Genomic DNA, 14,402 nt, shown 5'->3' on the forward strand with positions numbered 1-14,402 from the left:
GCCATGGCAGAGTTAAAAAAATTCAACACTTTTCCCAAATTAGTCACCGTAACGACTTGAAATATAGTGGCAACAAAACAAGATCCAGGTCCCATTGTAGGAGAAACAGAGTAGTCAAGGCTTCATAAAGTCTTTAGACACATCCAAATTTGGCACTGCATGCAATAGTATGCTCGGTGAGGTCATTCTTAGGCCTGTTTGGCTGAGATCCTAACGAATCCCCAGTGGCTTTTTCACTGACGTGCCTGGCCGCAGTAGCAAATCATTTTTACAGGGCTGGTTTGCTTGTCCCAGTACCCAACCCTCCTCTTTTCGCAGCCGGGCTTGGGACCGGCCATGGCAGAGTTAAAAAAATTCAACACTTTTCCCAAATTAGTCACCGTAACGACTTGAAATATAGTGGCAACAAAACAAGATCCAGGTCCCATTGTAGGAGAAACAGAGTAGTCAAGGCTTCATAAAGTCTTTAGACACACCCAAATTTGACACTGCATGCAATAGTATGCTCGGTGAGGTCATTCTTAGGCCTGATTGGCTGAGATCCTAACGAATCCCCAGTGGCTTTTTCACTGACGTGCCTGGCCGCAGTAGCAAATCGTTTTTACAGGGCTGGTTTGCTTGTCCCAGTACCCAACCCTCCTCTTTTCGCAGCCGGGCTTGGGACCGGCCATGGCAGAGTTAAAAAAATTCAACACTTTTCCCAAATTAGTCACCGTAACGACTTGAAATATAGTGGCAACAAAACAAGATCCAGGTCCCATTGTAGGAGAAACAGAGTAGTCAAGGCTTCATAAAGTCTTTAGACACATCCAAATTTGGCACTGCATGCAATAGTATGCTCGGTGAGGTCATTCTTAGGCCTGTTTGGCTGAGATCCTAACGAATCCCCAGTGGCTTTTTCACTGACGTGCCTGGCCGCAGTAGCAAATCATTTTTACAGGGCTGGTTTGCTTGTCCCAGTACCCAACCCTCCTCTTTTCGCAGCCGGGCTTGGGACCGGCCATGGCAGAGTTAAAAAAATTCAACACTTTTCCCAAATTAGTCACCGTAACGACTTGAAATATAGTGGCAACAAAACAAGATCCAGGTCCCATTGTAGGAGAAACAGAGTAGTCAAGGCTTCATAAAGTCTTTAGACACATCCAAATTTGGCACTGCATGCAATAGTATGCTCGGTGAGGTCATTCTTAGGCCTGTTTGGCTGAGATCCTAACGAATCCCCAGTGGCTTTTTCACTGACGTGCCTGGCCGCAGTAGCAAATCGTTTTTACAGGGCTGGTTTGCTTGTCCCAGTACCCAACCCTCCTCTTTTCGCAGCCGGGCTTGGGACCGGCCATGGCAGAGTTAAAAAAATTCAACACTTTTCCCAAATTAGTCACCGTAACGACTTGAAATATAGTGGCAACAAAACAAGATCCAGGTCCCATTGTAGGAGAAACAGAGTAGTCAAGGCTTCATAAAGTCTTTAGACACATCCAAATTTGGCACTGCATGCAATAGTATGCTCGGTGAGGTCATTCTTAGGCCTGTTTGGCTGAGATCCTAACGAATCCCCAGTGGCTTTTTCACTGACGTGCCTGGCCGCAGTAGCAAATTGTTTTTACAGGGCTGGTTTGCTTGTCCCAGTACCCAACCCTCCTCTTTTCGCAGCCGGGCTTGGGACCGGCCATGGCAGAGTTAAAAAAATTCAACACTTTTCCCAAATTAGTCACCGTAACGACTTGAAATATAGTGGCAACAAAACAAGATCCAGGTCCCATTGTAGGAGAAACAGAGTAGTCAAGGCTTCATAAAGTCTTTAGACACATCCAAATTTGGCACTGCATGCAATAGTATGCTCGGTGAGGTCATTCTTAGGCCTGTTTGGCTGAGATCCTAACGAATCCCCAGTGGCTTTTTCACTGACGTGCCTGGCCGCAGTAGCAAATCATTTTTACAGGGCTGGTTTGCTTGTCCCAGTACCCAACCCTCCTCTTTTCGCAGCCGGGCTTGGGACCGGCCATGGCAGAGTTAAAAAAATTCAACACTTTTCCCAAATTAGTCACCGTAACGACTTGAAATATAGTGGCAACAAAACAAGATCCAGGTCCCATTGTAGGAGAAACAGAGTAGTCAAGGCTTCATAAAGTCTTTAGACACATCCAAATTTGGCACTGCATGCAATAGTATGCTCGGTGAGGTCATTCTTAGGCCTGTTTGGCTGAGATCCTAACGAATCCCCAGTGGCTTTTTCACTGACGTGCCTGGCCGCAGTAGCAAATCATTTTTACAGGGCTGGTTTGCTTGTCCCAGTACCCAACCCTCCTCTTTTCGCAGCCGGGCTTGGGACCGGCCATGGCAGAGTTAAAAAAATTCAACACTTTTCCCAAATTAGTCACCGTAACGACTTGAAATATAGTGGCAACAAAACAAGATCCAGGTCCCATTGTAGGAGAAACAGAGTAGTCAAGGCTTCATAAAGTCTTTAGACACATCCAAATTTGGCACTGCATGCAATAGTATGCTCGGTGAGGTCATTCTTAGGCCTGTTTGGCTGAGATCCTAACGAATCCCCAGTGGCTTTTTCACTGACATGCCTGGCCGCAGTAGCAAATAATTTTTACAGGGCTGGTTTGCTTGTCCCAGTACCCAACCCTCCTCTTTTCGCAGCCGGGCTTGGGACCGGCCATGGCAGAGTTAAAAAAAATTCAACACTTTTCCCAAATTAGTCACCGTAACGACTTGAAATATAGTGGCAACAAAACAAGATCCAGGTCCCATTGTAGGAGAAACAGAGTAGTCAAGGCTTCATAAAGTCTTTAGACACATCCAAATTTGGCACTGCATGCAATAGTATGCTCGGTGAGGTCATTCTTAGGCCTGTTTGGCTGAGATCCTAACGAATCCCCAGTGGCTTTTTCACTGACGTGCCTGGCCGCAGTAGCAAATCGTTTTTACAGGGCTGGTTTGCTTGTTCCAATACCCAACCCTCCTCTTTTCGCAGCCGGGCTTGGGACCGGCCATGGCAGAGTTAAAAAAATTCAACACTTTTCCCAAATTAGTCACCGTAACGACTTGAAATATAGTGGCAACAAAACAAGATCCAGGTCCCATAGTAGGAGAAACAGAGTAGTCAAGGCTTCATAAAGTCTTTAGACACATCCAAATTTGGCACTGCATGCAATAGTATGCTCGGTGAGGTCATTCTTAGGCCTGTTTGGCTGAGATCCTAACGAATCCCCAGTGGCTTTTTCACTGACGTGCCTGGCCGCAGTAGCAAATCGTTTTTACAGGGCTGGTTTGCTTGTCCCAGTACCCAACCCTCCTCTTTTCGCAGCCGGGCTTGGGACCGGCCATGGCAGAGTTAAAAAAATTCAACACTTTTCCCAAATTAGTCACCGTAACGACTTGAAATATAGTGGCAACAAAACAAGATCCAGGTCCCATTGTAGGAGAAACAGAGTAGTCAAGGCTTCATAAAGTCTTTAGACACATCCAAATTTGGCACTGCATGCAATAGTATGCTCGGTGAGGTCATTCTTAGGCCTGTTTGGCTGAGATCCTAACGAATCCCCAGTGGCTTTTTCACTGACGTGCCTGGCCGCAGTAGCAAATCATTTTTACAGGGCTGGTTTGCTTGTCCCAGTACCCAACCCTCCTCTTTTCGCAGCCGGGCTTGGGACCGGCCATGGCAGAGTTAAAAAAATTCAACACTTTTCCCAAATTAGTCACCGTAACGACTTGAAATATAGTGGCAACAAAACAAGATCCAGGTCCCATTGTAGGAGAAACAGAGTAGTCAAGGCTTCATAAAGTCTTTAGACACACCCAAATTTGACACTGCATGCAATAGTATGCTCGGTGAGGTCATTCTTAGGCCTGATTGGCTGAGATCCTAACGAATCCCCAGTGGCTTTTTCACTGACGTGCCTGGCCGCAGTAGCAAATCGTTTTTACAGGGCTGGTTTGCTTGTCCCAGTACCCAACCCTCCTCTTTTCGCAGCCGGGCTTGGGACCGGCCATGGCAGAGTTAAAAAAATTCAACACTTTTCCCAAATTAGTCATCGTAACGACTTGAAATATAGTGGCAACAAAACAAGATCCAGGTCCCATTGTAGGAGAAACAGAGTAGTCAAGGCTTCATAAAGTCTTTAGACACATCCAAATTTGGCACTGCATGCAATAGTATGCTCGGTGAGGTCATTCTTAGGCCTGTTTGGCTGAGATCCTAACGAATCCCCAGTGGCTTTTTCACTGACGTGCCTGGCCGCAGTAGCAAATCATTTTTACAGGGCTGGTTTGCTTGTCCCAGTACCCAACCCTCCTCTTTTCGCAGCCGGGCTTGGGACCGGCCATGGCAGAGTTAAAAAAATTCAACACTTTTCCCAAATTAGTCACCGTAACGACTTGAAATATAGTGGCAACAAAACAAGATCCAGGTCCCATTGTAGGAGAAACAGAGTAGTCAAGGCTTCATAAAGTCTTTAGACACATCCAAATTTGGCACTGCATGCAATAGTATGCTCGGTGAGGTCATTCTTAGGCCTGTTTGGCTGAGATCCTAACGAATCCCCAGTGGCTTTTTCACTGACGTGCCTGGCCGCAGTAGCAAATCGTTTTTACAGGGCTGGTTTGCTTGTCCCAGTACCCAACCCTCCTCTTTTCGCAGCCGGGCTTGGGACCGGCCATGGCAGAGTTAAAAAAATTCAACACTTTTCCCAAATTAGTCACCGTAACGACTTGAAATATAGTGGCAACAAAACAAGATCCAGGTCCCATTGTAGGAGAAACAGAGTAGTCAAGGCTTCATAAAGTCTTTAGACACATCCAAATTTGGCACTGCATGCAATAGTATGCTCGGTGAGGTCATTCTTAGGCCTGTTTGGCTGAGATCCTAACGAATCCCCAGTGGCTTTTTCACTGACGTGCCTGGCCGCAGTAGCAAATTGTTTTTACAGGGCTGGTTTGCTTGTCCCAGTACCCAACCCTCCTCTTTTCGCAGCCGGGCTTGGGACCGGCCATGGCAGAGTTAAAAAAATTCAACACTTTTCCCAAATTAGTCACCGTAACGACTTGAAATATAGTGGCAACAAAACAAGATCCAGGTCCCATTGTAGGAGAAACAGAGTAGTCAAGGCTTCATAAAGTCTTTAGACACATCCAAATTTGGCACTGCATGCAATAGTATGCTCGGTGAGGTCATTCTTAGGCCTGTTTGGCTGAGATCCTAACGAATCCCCAGTGGCTTTTTCACTGACGTGCCTGGCCGCAGTAGCAAATCATTTTTACAGGGCTGGTTTGCTTGTCCCAGTACCCAACCCTCCTCTTTTCGCAGCCGGGCTTGGGACCGGCCATGGCAGAGTTAAAAAAATTCAACACTTTTCCCAAATTAGTCACCGTAACGACTTGAAATATAGTGGCAACAAAACAAGATCCAGGTCCCATTGTAGGAGAAACAGAGTAGTCAAGGCTTCATAAAGTCTTTAGACACATCCAAATTTGGCACTGCATGCAATAGTATGCTCGGTGAGGTCATTCTTAGGCCTGTTTGGCTGAGATCCTAACGAATCCCCAGTGGCTTTTTCACTGACGTGCCTGGCCGCAGTAGCAAATCATTTTTACAGGGCTGGTTTGCTTGTCCCAGTACCCAACCCTCCTCTTTTCGCAGCCGGGCTTGGGACCGGCCATGGCAGAGTTAAAAAAATTCAACACTTTTCCCAAATTAGTCACCGTAACGACTTGAAATATAGTGGCAACAAAACAAGATCCAGGTCCCATTGTAGGAGAAACAGAGTAGTCAAGGCTTCATAAAGTCTTTAGACACATCCAAATTTGGCACTGCATGCAATAGTATGCTCGGTGAGGTCATTCTTAGGCCTGTTTGGCTGAGATCCTAACGAATCCCCAGTGGCTTTTTCACTGACGTGCCTGGCCGCAGTAGCAAATCGTTTTTACAGGGCTGGTTTGCTTGTCCCAGTACCCAACCCTCCTCTTTTCGCAGCCGGGCTTGGGACCGGCCATGGCAGAGTTAAAAAAATTCAACACTTTTCCCAAATTAGTCACCGTAACGACTTGAAATATAGTGGCAACAAAACAAGATCCAGGTCCCATTGTAGGAGAAACAGAGTAGTCAAGGCTTCATAAAGTCTTTAGACACATCCAAATTTGGCACTGCATGCAATAGTATGCTCAGTGAGGTCATTCTTAGGCCTGTTTGGCTGAGATCCTAACGAATCCCCAGTGGCTTTTTCACTGACGTGCCTGGCCGCAGTAGCAAATCGTTTTTACAGGGCTGGTTTGCTTGTCCCAGTACCCAACCCTCCTCTTTTCGCAGCCGGGCTTGGGACCGGCCATGGCAGAGTTAAAAAAATTCAACACTTTTCCCAAATTAGTCACCGTAACGACTTGAAATATAGTGGCAACAAAACAAGATCCAGGTCCCATTGTAGGAGAAACAGAGTAGTCAAGGCTTCATAAAGTCTTTAGACACATCCAAATTTGGCACTGCATGCAATAGTATGCTCGGTGAGGTCATTCTTAGGCCTGTTTGGCTGAGATCCTAACGAATCCCCAGTGGCTTTTTCACTGACGTGCCTGGCCGCTGTAGCAAATCATTTTTACAGGGCTGGTTTGCTTGTCCCAGTACCCAACCCTCCTCTTTTCGCAGCCGGGCTTGGGACCGGCCATGGCAGAGTTAAAAAAATTCAACACTTTTCCCAAATTAGTCACCGTAACGACTTGAAATATAGTGGCAACAAAACAAGATCCAGGTCCCATTGTAGGAGAAACAGAGTAGTCAAGGCTTCATAAAGTCTTTAGACACATCCAAATTTGGCACTGCATGCAATAGTATGCTCGGTGAGGTCATTCTTAGGCCTGTTTGGCTGAGATCCTAACGAATCCCCAGTGGCTTTTTCACTGACGTGCCTGGCCGCAGTAGCAAATCGTTTTTACAGGGCTGGTTTGCTTGTCCCAGTACCCAACCCTCCTCTTTTCGCAGCCGGGCTTGGGACCGGCCATGGCAGAGTTAAAAAAATTCAACACTTTTCCCAAATTAGTCACCGTAACGACTTGAAATATAGTGGCAACAAAACAAGATCCAGGTCCCATTGTAGGAGAAACAGAGTAGTCAAGGCTTCATAAAGTCTTTAGACACATCCAAATTTGGCACTGCATGCAATAGTATGCTCAGTGAGGTCATTCTTAGGCCTGTTTGGCTGAGATCCTAACGAATCCCCAGTGGCTTTTTCACTGACGTGCCTGGCCGCAGTAGCAAATCGTTTTTACAGGGCTGGTTTGCTTGTCCCAGTACCCAACCCTCCTCTTTTCGCAGCCGGGCTTGGGACCGGCCATGGCAGAGTTAAAAAAATTCAACACTTTTCCCAAATTAGTCACCGTAACGACTTGAAATATAGTGGCAACAAAACAAGATCCAGGTCCCATTGTAGGAGAAACAGAGTAGTCAAGGCTTCATAAAGTCTTTAGACACATCCAAATTTGGCACTGCATGCAATAGTATGCTCGGTGAGGTCATTCTTAGGCCTGTTTGGCTGAGATCCTAACGAATCCCCAGTGGCTTTTTCACTGACGTGCCTGGCCGCAGTAGCAAATCATTTTTACAGGGCTGGTTTGCTTGTCCCAGTACCCAACCCTCCTCTTTTCGCAGCCGGGCTTGGGACCGGCCATGGCAGAGTTAAAAAAATTCAACACTTTTCCCAAATTAGTCACCGTAACGACTTGAAATATAGTGGCAACAAAACAAGATCCAGGTCCCATTGTAGGAGAAACAGAGTAGTCAAGGCTTCATAAAGTCTTTAGACACATCCAAATTTGGCACTGCATGCAATAGTATGCTCGGTGAGGTCATTCTTAGGCCTGTTTGGCTGAGATCCTAACGAATCCCCAGTGGCTTTTTCACTGACGTGCCTGGCCGCAGTAGCAAATCATTTTTACAGGGCTGGTTTGCTTGTCCCAGTACCCAACCCTCCTCTTTTCGCAGCCGGGCTTGGGACCGGCCATGGCAGAGTTAAAAAAATTCAACACTTTTCCCAAATTAGTCACCGTAACGACTTGAAATATAGTGGCAAAAAAACAAGATCCAGGTCCCATTGTAGGAGAAACAGAGTAGTCAAGGCTTCATAAAGTCTTTAGACACATCCAAATTTGGCACTGCATGCAATAGTATGCTCGGTGAGGTCATTCTTAGGCCTGTTTGGCTGAGATCCTAACGAATCCCCAGTGGCTTTTTCACTGACGTGCCTGGCTGCAGTAGCAAATCGTTTTTACAGTGCTGGTTTGCTTGTCCCAGTACCCAACCCTCCTCTTTTCGCAGCCGGGCTTGGGACCGGCCATGGCAGAGTTAAAAAAATTCAACACTTTTCCCAAATTAGTCACCGTAACGACTTGAAATATAGTGGCAACAAAACAAGATCCAGGTCCCATTGTAGGAGAAACAGAGTAGTCAAGGCTTCATAAAGTCTTTAGACACACCCAAATTTGGCACTGCATGCAATAGTATGCTCGGTGAGGTCATTCTTAGGCCTGATTGGCTGAGATCCTAACGAATCCCCAGTGGCCTTTTCACTGACGTGCCTGGCCGCAGTAGAAAATTGTTTTCACAGGGCTGGTTTGCTTATCCCAGTACCCAACCCTCCTCTTTTCGCAGCCGGGCTTGGGACCGGCCATGGCAGAGTTAAAAAAATTCAACACTTTTCCCAAATTAGTCACCGTAACGACTTGAAATATAGTGGCAACAAAACAAGATCCAGGTCCCATTGTAGGAGAAACAGAGTAGTCAAGGCTTCATAAAGTCTTTAGACACATCCAAATTTGGCACTGCATGCAATAGTATGCTCGGTGAGGTCATTCTTAGGCCTGTTTGGCTGAGATCCTAACGAATCCCCAGTGGCTTTTTCACTGACGTGCCTGGCCGCAGTAGCAAATCGTTTTTACAGGGCTGGTTTGCTTGTCCCAGTACCCAACCCTCCTCTTTTCGCAGCCGGGCTTGGGACCGGCCATGGCAGAGTTAAAAAAATTCAACACTTTTCCCAAATTAGTCACCGTAACGACTTGAAATATAGTGGCAACAAAACAAGATCCAGGTCCCATTGTAGGAGAAACAGAGTAGTCAAGGCTTCATAAAGTCTTTAGACACATCCAAATTTGGCACTGCATGCAATAGTATGCTCGGTGAGGTCATTCTTAGGCCTGTTTGGCTGAGATCCTAACGAATCCCCAGTGGCTTTTTCACTGACGTGCCTGGCCGCAGTAGCAAATCGTTTTTACAGGGCTGGTTTGCTTGTCCCAGTACCCAACCCTCCTCTTTTCGCAGCCGGGCTTGGGACCGGCCATGGCAGAGTTAAAAAAATTCAACACTTTTCCCAAATTAGTCACCGTAACGACTTGAAATATAGTGGCAACAAAACAAGATCCAGGTCCCATTGTAGGAGAAACAGAGTAGTCAAGGCTTCATAAAGTCTTTAGACACACCCAAATTTGGCACTGCATGCAATAGTATGCTCGGTGAGGTCATTCTTAGGCCTGATTGGCTGAGATCCTAACGAATCCCCAGTGGCTTTTTCACTGACGTGCCTGGCCGCAGTAGCAAATCGTTTTTACAGGGCTGGTTTGCTTGTCCCAGTACCCAACCCTCCTCTTTTCGCAGCCGGGCTTGGGACCGGCCATGGCAGAGTTAAAAAAATTCAACACTTTTCCCAAATTAGTCACCGTAACGACTTGAAATATAGTGGCAACAAAACAAGATCCAGGTCCCATTGTAGGAGAAACAGAGTAGTCAAGGCTTCATAAAGTCTTTAGACACATCCAAATTTGGCACTGCATGCAATAGTATGCTCGGTGAGGTCATTCTTAGGCCTGTTTGGCTGAGATCCTAACGAATCCCCAGTGGCTTTTTCACTGACGTGCCTGGCCGCAGTAGCAAATCATTTTTACAGGGCTGGTTTGCTTGTCCCAGTACCCAACCCTCCTCTTTTCGCAGCCGGGCTTGGGACCGGCCATGGCAGAGTTAAAAAAATTCAACACTTTTCCCAAATTAGTCACCGTAACGACTTGAAATATAGTGGCAACAAAACAAGATCCAGGTCCCATTGTAGGAGAAACAGAGTAGTCAAGGCTTCATAAAGTCTTTAGACACATCCAAATTTGGCACTGCATGCAATAGTATGCTCGGTGAGGTCATTCTTAGGCCTGTTTGGCTGAGATCCTAACGAATCCCCAGTGGCTTTTTCACTGACGTGCCTGGCCGCAGTAGCAAATCATTTTTACAGGGCTGGTTTGCTTGTCCCAGTACCCAACCCTCCTCTTTTCGCAGCCGGGCTTGGGACCGGCCATGGCAGAGTTAAAAAAATTCAACACTTTTCCCAAATTAGTCACCGTAACGACTTGAAATATAGTGGCAACAAAACAAGATCCAGGTCCCATTGTAGGAGAAACAGAGTAGTCAAGGCTTCATAAAGTCTTTAGACACATCCAAATTTGGCACTGCATGCAATAGTATGCTCGGTGAGGTCATTCTTAGGCCTGTTTGGCTGAGATCCTAACGAATCCCCAGTGGCTTTTTCACTGACGTGCCTGGCCGCAGTAGCAAATCATTTTTACAGGGCTGGTTTGCTTGTCCCAGTACCCAACCCTCCTCTTTTCGCAGCCGGGCTTGGGACCGGCCATGGCAGAGTTAAAAAAATTCAACACTTTTCCCAAATTAGTCACCGTAACGACTTGAAATATAGTGGCAACAAAACAAGATCCAGGTCCCATTGTAGGAGAAACAGAGTAGTCAAGGCTTCATAAAGTCTTTAGACACATCCAAATTTGGCACTGCATGCAATAGTATGCTCGGTGAGGTCATTCTTAGGCCTGTTTGGCTGAGATCCTAACGAATCCCCAGTGGCTTTTTCACTGACGTGCCTGGCTGCAGTAGCAAATCGTTTTTACAGTGCTGGTTTGCTTGTCCCAGTACCCAACCCTCCTCTTTTCGCAGCCGGGCTTGGGACCGGCCATGGCAGAGTTAAAAAAATTCAACACTTTTCCCAAATTAGTCACCGTAACGACTTGAAATATAGTGGCAACAAAACAAGATCCAGGTCCCATTGTAGGAGAAACAGAGTAGTCAAGGCTTCATAAAGTCTTTAGACACACCCAAATTTGGCACTGCATGCAATAGTATGCTCGGTGAGGTCATTCTTAGGCCTGATTGGCTGAGATCCTAACGAATCCCCAGTGGCCTTTTCACTGACGTGCCTGGCCGCAGTAGAAAATTGTTTTCACAGGGCTGGTTTGCTTATCCCAGTACCCAACCCTCCTCTTTTCGCAGCCGGGCTTGGGACCGGCCATGGCAGAGTTAAAAAAATTCAACACTTTTCCCAAATTAGTCACCGTAACGACTTGAAATATAGTGGCAACAAAACAAGATCCAGGTCCCATTGTAGGAGAAACAGAGTAGTCAAGGCTTCATAAAGTCTTTAGACACATCCAAATTTGGCACTGCATGCAATAGTATGCTCGGTGAGGTCATTCTTAGGCCTGTTTGGCTGAGATCCTAACGAATCCCCAGTGGCTTTTTCACTGACGTGCCTGGCCGCAGTAGCAAATCGTTTTTACAGGGCTGGTTTGCTTGTCCCAGTACCCAACCCTCCTCTTTTCGCAGCCGGGCTTGGGACCGGCCATGGCAGAGTTAAAAAAATTCAACACTTTTCCCAAATTAGTCACCGTAACGACTTGAAATATAGTGGCAACAAAACAAGATCCAGGTCCCATTGTAGGAGAAACAGAGTAGTCAAGGCTTCATAAAGTCTTTAGACACATCCAAATTTGGCACTGCATGCAATAGTATGCTCGGTGAGGTCATTCTTAGGCCTGTTTGGCTGAGATCCTAACGAATCCCCAGTGGCTTTTTCACTGACGTGCCTGGCCGCAGTAGCAAATCGTTTTTACAGGGCTGGTTTGCTTGTCCCAGTACCCAACCCTCCTCTTTTCGCAGCCGGGCTTGGGACCGGCCATGGCAGAGTTAAAAAAATTCAACACTTTTCCCAAATTAGTCACCGTAACGACTTGAAATATAGTGGCAACAAAACAAGATCCAGGTCCCATTGTAGGAGAAACAGAGTAGTCAAGGCTTCATAAAGTCTTTAGACACACCCAAATTTGGCACTGCATGCAATAGTATGCTCGGTGAGGTCATTCTTAGGCCTGATTGGCTGAGATCCTAACGAATCCCCAGTGGCTTTTTCACTGACGTGCCTGGCCGCAGTAGCAAATCGTTTTTACAGGGCTGGTTTGCTTGTCCCAGTACCCAACCCTCCTCTTTTCGCAGCCGGGCTTGGGACCGGCCATGGCAGAGTTAAAAAAATTCAACACTTTTCCCAAATTAGTCACCGTAACGACTTGAAATATAGTGGCAACAAAACAAGATCCAGGTCCCATTGTAGGAGAAACAGAGTAGTCAAGGCTTCATAAAGTCTTTAGACACATCCAAATTTGGCACTGCATGCAATAGTATGCTCGGTGAGGTCATTCTTAGGCCTGTTTGGCTGAGATCCTAACGAATCCCCAGTGGCTTTTTCACTGACGTGCCTGGCCGCAGTAGCAAATCATTTTTACAGGGCTGGTTTGCTTGTCCCAGTACCCAACCCTCCTCTTTTCGCAGCCGGGCTTGGGACCGGCCATGGCAGAGTTAAAAAAATTCAACACTTTTCCCAAATTAGTCACCGTAACGACTTGAAATATAGTGGCAACAAAACAAGATCCAGGTCCCATTGTAGGAGAAACAGAGTAGTCAAGGCTTCATAAAGTCTTTAGACACATCCAAATTTGGCACTGCATGCAATAGTATGCTCGGTGAGGTCATTCTTAGGCCTGTTTGGCTGAGATCCTAACGAATCCCCAGTGGCTTTTTCACTGACGTGCCTGGCCGCAGTAGCAAATCGTTTTTACAGGGCTGGTTTGCTTGTCCCAGTACCCAACCCTCCTCTTTTCGCAGCCGGGCTTGGGACCGGCCATGGCAGAGTTAAAAAAATTCAACACTTTTCCCAAATTAGTCACCGTAACGACTTGAAATATAGTGGCAACAAAACAAGATCCAGGTCCCATTGTAGGAGAAACAGAGTAGTCAAGGCTTCATAAAGTCTTTAGACACATCCAAATTTGGCACTGCATGCAATAGTATGCTCGGTGAGGTCATTCTTAGGCCTGTTTGGCTGAGATCCTAACGAATCCCCAGTGGCTTTTTCACTGACGTGCCTGGCCGCAGTAGCAAATCGTTTTTACAGGGCTGGTTTGCTTGTCCCAGTACCCAACCCTCCTCTTTTCGCAGCCGGGCTTGGGACCGGCCATGGCAGAGTTAAAAAAATTCAACACTTTTCCCAAATTAGTCACCGTAACGACTTGAAATATAGTGGCAACAAAACAAGATCCAGGTCCCATTGTAGGAGAAACAGAGTAGTCAAGGCTTCATAAAGTCTTTAGACACATCCAAATTTGGCACTGCATGCAATAGTATGCTCGGTGAGGTCATTCTTAGGCCTGTTTGGCTGAGATCCTAACGAATCCCCAGTGGCTTTTTCACTGACGTGCCTGGCCGCAGTAGCAAATCATTTTTACAGGGCTGGTTTGCTTGTCCCAGTACCCAACCCTCCTCTTTTCGCAGCCGGGCTTGGGACCGGCCATGGCAGAGTTAAAAAAATTCAACACTTTTCCCAAATTAGTCACCGTAACGACTTGAAATATAGTGGCAACAAAACAAGATCCAGGTCCCATTGTAGGAGAAACAGAGTAGTCAAGGCTTCATAAAGTCTTTAGACACATCCAAATTTGGCACTGCATGCAATAGTATGCTCGGTGAGGTCATTCTTAGGCCTGTTTGGCTGAGATCCTAACGAATCCCCAGTGGCTTTTTCACTGACGTGCCTGGCCGCAGTAGCAAATCATTTTTACAGGGCTGGTTTGCTTGTCCCAGTACCCAACCCTCCTCTTTTCGCAGCCGGGCTTGGGACCGGCCATGGCAGAGTTAAAAAAATTCAACACTTTTCCCAAATTAGTCACCGTAACGACTTGAAATATAGTGGCAACAAAACAAGATCCAGGTCCCATTGTAGGGGAAACAGAGTAGTCAAGGCTTCATAAAGTCTTTAGACACATCCAAATTTGGCACTGCATGCAATAGTATGCTCGGTGAGGTCATTCTTAGGCCTGTTTGGCTGAGATCCTAACGAATCCCCAGTGGCTTTTTCACTGACGTGCCTGGCCGCAGTAGCAAATCGTTTTTACAGGGCTGGTTTGCTTGTCCCAGTACCCAACCCTCCTCTTTTCGCAGCCGGGCTTGGGACCGGCCATGGCAGAGTTAAAAAAATTCAACACTTTTCCCAAATTAGTCACCGTAACGACTTGAAATATAGTGGCAACAAAACAAG

The sequence above is a fragment of the Lithobates pipiens genome, unplaced genomic scaffold (assembly GCF_037356315.1).
Source record: "Lithobates pipiens isolate NorthernLeopardFrog02 unplaced genomic scaffold, aLitPip1_a1.2 Scaffold_19, whole genome shotgun sequence".
Classification (NCBI taxonomy): Eukaryota; Metazoa; Chordata; class Amphibia; order Anura; family Ranidae; genus Lithobates; species Lithobates pipiens.